Here is a 5000-nt window from a genome sequence, read left to right on the forward strand (position 1 = left end):
TAGGGTAAACTCATGCCCTTGCAATGTAAAGTAAAAGTGGGAAGACGTAGGATTGCATAAGTAACAAGAAACCTTGGGAGCAAGTAAAGTAGAAAGAGGTGAAAGCAGATGTAGCTATAAGCTGAATAAATGCTACAGAGACCTCGAAGTAACAATTACAGTACACGGCAGGAGGTGAAATCATGGCAGTAACCCTCTAAGAGACTTCTAAATAAGATTGAGCCATGAATCAAAAGAAAATTTTGGTGGTTTTCCCGATAGAAAGGGAATAAGGATAAATATTTTATCGAAGAAATTTTGTGGACTATCCTTGTCACACACACTATTATCTGTGGAAAAAATTTGGAGAGGGTAGGAGACTAGGAACGTTAGGAGCTTTATTATTTCATGCAAGGTAGGTGTTAAGTAGACAGTTTTTTATATACTGTAGGTAGATAACTGTCGTGATCAAGGATTATACAATGTCGTCTAGTTTTAACCTTATTTTTAGTAGATAATCCGATAGCGTTGGTTGGAAACTGCCAAGGTTCTCTATTTTTTTTAAGTTACTCAATGCATTTACATTTGTTTTTTTAGTTGAACACCTTGGATAACTATAATTCCTATTTAATCCTAGATTACAATTTTTTTCTCTCACCTTGTCTATTTCTACGCTCTAGACACATGCTAGGATTAAAAAAGTGAATCGTATCTGTGTGGGATCACATACATTAGATTTTAGTCCTTTTAATATCTCTTCTCATGCTACTATAGTTTATGATTTTGCTATAATGTAAAAGCACAGAATCCACCATTACAGAATAAGTGTTATTGTACGTCGACACGACCGGATAGTGTCGTAGAGCAATTATCTTTTTAGACAATGATTGATAGGAGGAATGAGCGTCGATGACATTAGAAGCATGCAAACTAAAGGCATAACTCTGGCTGAAAATAATACTCTCAGATCTATCACATCCCTATGTTCTCTTTACTTAATCAAAGGGCAAAGTTAAACACCTGTATTTACGCATAGGTAAAGAATCAAATGTCCAGTTCGTAGCAGTGTATAATCATAATCATATTTGTTGGACAGCAAATTAAAAAAAAAAAAAAAAAAAAAAAAAAAAAAAAAAAAAAAAGAATTTTGCACTGCAGCATTGCAATTGCAGCACTTTTAGAGCTAGGAGGAACTCGTGAACCAATTTCATAACTGCAAGAGCCCTACGAATCGAATATAAGACTTCATAAGATTTAATTAGACGAAAATGTATACAAACACAGGATACGATCTGCTTTGAGGTAGTAAAACCCATTTATAAAACCAAGCAGAGAACACTTTAGGGACAAAACTAAAGTAACTAACAGCAAGTCGTGCTATCAACATGGTATGTGCTGAATTACACAGTAAACATTTAGAATCTCTTGCCTGAGGTCATGAGATTTGAGGTTCCTTACCTTAACTACGAACGTGGCAGTCAGATCCCGAGTGTTCTCCTTTGCAGGACTGAGTATTACTGTTCTTTTTAGGTCACCAAGCACTTCCCGGTTATGTGGATGTACAGTACATTACCTTGTACAGGTTCGGTATGTATGTGGTCTTTGGCCGCAACCAGCCGCCTTTCTTATTGAGAAGTTATTTTGTCGACAGTTTAAATCTGGTATTGACCTAAATAATTTTTAAAATTAGTTATATATACACTTCAAAATGTTCGACTTCGCAATTTTGATACATTATGAAATTACGCTTTACTATCTAGAGACGAATTCGTGAACAAGTAGTTTGTTTATACTACTAAAAAAATTAGCTTGCTTTTAAATTGATTATACTGTAGATATGCGATATCACTCTAAAATTTTTGTCAAAATTTGAATCTAACCAAGAATATTGATTGCCAATTAAGAATGCTAACCATGGAAGCTTATTAGGCTCAAACAAGTTCGGGAGCATTAAATTGAAAACCAAAAGTAAAGGTAGTATATATGAAAAAAAGAAGTTAGAAGAAAAATCCCTCGTAACTGTAAAAAAACAAGACTGAAGGTTTATTCAACTTTTATTATTTTGAAATTCATCATACTTTTAAAAGGTGCCCTGTTTTTTCTGTAGAGTAAATAAATTAATCCATATTGACAAAAACTGACTATCAGCCGTTTTAAGACTTCCAGTAATAAGACTACTTAAACAGAAACACTAGCATTTAAGGATTGCAATAGTACAAGGGGAACTGGAAAGACTTCAAAACTTATAACATTCTAAGAAAATAAGAAATTCTAAAAAAATTAAATTAATTTTTTTTTAATAATTCATTACTAAGAAAAGTGCATTTTGAGCATTCAAAACTCTGAGGAGTTTTAACAGTTCAAAGGGAAGAAAGATCATTGAGGAAAACAATTCCCAGATATACTCTCTTCTAAGGCAACTATAAAACATTACGGATTGGCAAATTTAAATCTTATTATTTTGGTCTTAGATTAACATCCAGTAATAAAACAATAACTTATAAACATGCAATATATATTTACCAAGACAATAAAACCGATAAAGCATTAAAACATTACAGAATAGGTTGAAAAGCATTAAAACCTTACAGAATTGATTAGATATGAATAAGATACAGTTCTATCAAACAGTTCAGAATGGACACTCATTTCAGCATTAAAATAGTCTCTTATAAAAAATAGAATATAGTTTCATCCATTAAATCCAAATACCATGACGATACAGAAGACGGTAATAGGATTTCTTTTTTTGGGGGGAGGGGTTAATGTGTAAACAGTCCTCTTGAGGACGGGCGAAAATTAAAAAAAAAAAGAACTTTAAGACTTTCCGCTTATCACATTTCATTTTTTGAGACCTCGGATAGATTATCTTCTGCGTCCCGTTAATGAAGCCTTGAAGTTTAACCGTCGAAACTTGTATCTGCCTGTGAAGTAAGGAGAACTTGTCAAGTAAATTTGAGAAAATATAATCAGTCCAAGTAGTTCAACCATCAGCCATCTCAGTATGTAGTACAATGATAGCAAGATAATAAATTAGTAGTTATGTGCTTGAGCAAACATTCAATGATTTCCTCATGCATTTAAAAGGAATTCCTTTCAAATTGGATGATTAACAGATTGGTTCATATTAAAACATAAAACCAAAAACCATGTTGTAACTCATATGACTAAGATTATTAATTTAGAATAGCATACCTAGCAAAAGCAGAAAACAGAAAGTAGGACCAGAAAATTAACTGAAACAAGAGAACATATGTATCAAATAAAGACTTCAGGACAGTGAATTAAGAAATTGGTAAAATAAGCAAGCAAAGTATGAAATGAGTAAGAAAACTGACAAAGCCACTGCAAATGGAAATTTAGGACAGCGAATTAAGAAATTGGTAAAATAAGTAAGCTAAAGTATGAAATGAGTAAGAAAAGTGACAGAAGCTACTGCAAAGGGAAATTTAGGACAGCGAATTAAGAAATTGGTAAAATAAGCAAGCTAAAGTATGGAATGAGTAAGAAAAACTGACAAAGCCACTGCAAAGGGAAATTTAGATACTTATCACGACTAAATTAGTGTTTAAAATATCATACAAGTACCTGCACAGTTTTGAAGAGTTACGTCTCTCCCTTAGCATCATTATAGTCTTCAATAGGCGAAAGCACTTTAATTTGACGGATACGCGAATCCACACAAATATCTGCATTCAATAATATATTAAACTGTAGCACGTAGGTCTTAATTGGCACACCAAAACGTTCCATCAGACTGATTTCGTGCCATCCACTGCGTTGTTCAAGTTCAACTAATACTATCGGTTTCAACATCCCAACAAAATTACCACCCCAGATATATATTTTCCTAGGAGCATGTTTTTTATCTTTATCGTAGTCCACATATATCCATATAGATCCAATCGCCATTTCAGCCCAAAAGCCTAAAGTGACCTTGTGAGGCAGTCGACCATCAGACTGCCAGTAAGTATCAAGGGATCCGTCTCGCAAGTTATGAACTCCGTGTTTCTTATAAGAACTCGATGTAAACCAATGTGCTTCCTTCCCTATGTCTTTAGCTAGTCCACAGTTTATCTCCCTCTCCGGAGCAACGGTACCTTCGACGAACGTTAACATTTTCTATGCTTTTCTTGCTAGTTAGCTTCTGTCCAGACTAACGTAAAGTTATTCCGAAGTTGTCGATGAAAACCTCTCGTAGTTAGTAAGAGAGCTGCGAAATGCGTTGATGACCGAACTAGGAGCCGGTAACAGCTTGTAAAATTGATAAAACGACCATATACCATGTTAAACGAAATAATGTCTATGAAAAAAAGTCAAATACAAAAAAAGAAAAAAAAAATACAATTTCAATATTCGTCATAAACTAAACTTCAATAGAGGAATGAGCAGGATACTATGAGGATCACGAGCACACACAAACATACATACACACACACTATATAAATATATATATATATATTTATATATATATATATATATATATATATATATATATATATGTGTACATATATATATATATATATATATATATATATATATATATATATATATATATATATATCACACACACACGGGTGTGTAGGCATATACAACTTAATGTAAATTCGTAAACTTGCTTCCCGAAAGCAGTAATCCCGATGATTGTATCTCTATAATAACTTAATGGTAAAAGAAGAATTGAGTTAATGTCTCACTGCTGTCCTCATCAATTATAATAAATGGAGTAATTTCATCGGCAATTAGTTATCAAAAGCTAATGAAGGAGGTTTTCTCGTGTCTGTATATGTGTGCAGGTCATCCATTAGTAATTCCATTTCATGTATCATACATAAAACTTCATGGAACTGAAATTTTGACTATCAAAGGCTCTTCGATTCACTTTACTTTTGAATGGGGCATATCTCCAGATATTATAGATGAGATTTTGACTAGGAAATTATCATGTCACATTCTGTATTGAAGCAAATGGTGAAGATAAATGGAATGCAATAAGTGGAAAAGAGCTTATGAATTTTCAT

At 33.0% G+C, this 5000-nt stretch overlaps 1 long non-coding RNA gene across 1 annotated transcript; it reads right to left on the reverse strand.

Annotated features, from left to right (window-relative positions):
* Window positions 1-2015: 2015 nt before the first annotated feature.
* Window positions 2016-4221, reverse strand: LOC137615272 (uncharacterized). Its single transcript, XR_011039201.1, has 2 exons — window positions 3568-4221; window positions 2016-2903 (listed from the first exon to the last, which is right to left on the reverse strand). It is a non-coding gene; the product is annotated as an uncharacterized lncRNA (long non-coding RNA).
* Window positions 4222-5000: the final 779 nt, after the last annotated feature.

The sequence above is a fragment of the Palaemon carinicauda genome, chromosome 2 (assembly GCF_036898095.1).
Source record: "Palaemon carinicauda isolate YSFRI2023 chromosome 2, ASM3689809v2, whole genome shotgun sequence".
Lineage (NCBI taxonomy): Eukaryota > Metazoa > Arthropoda > Malacostraca > Decapoda > Palaemonidae > Palaemon > Palaemon carinicauda.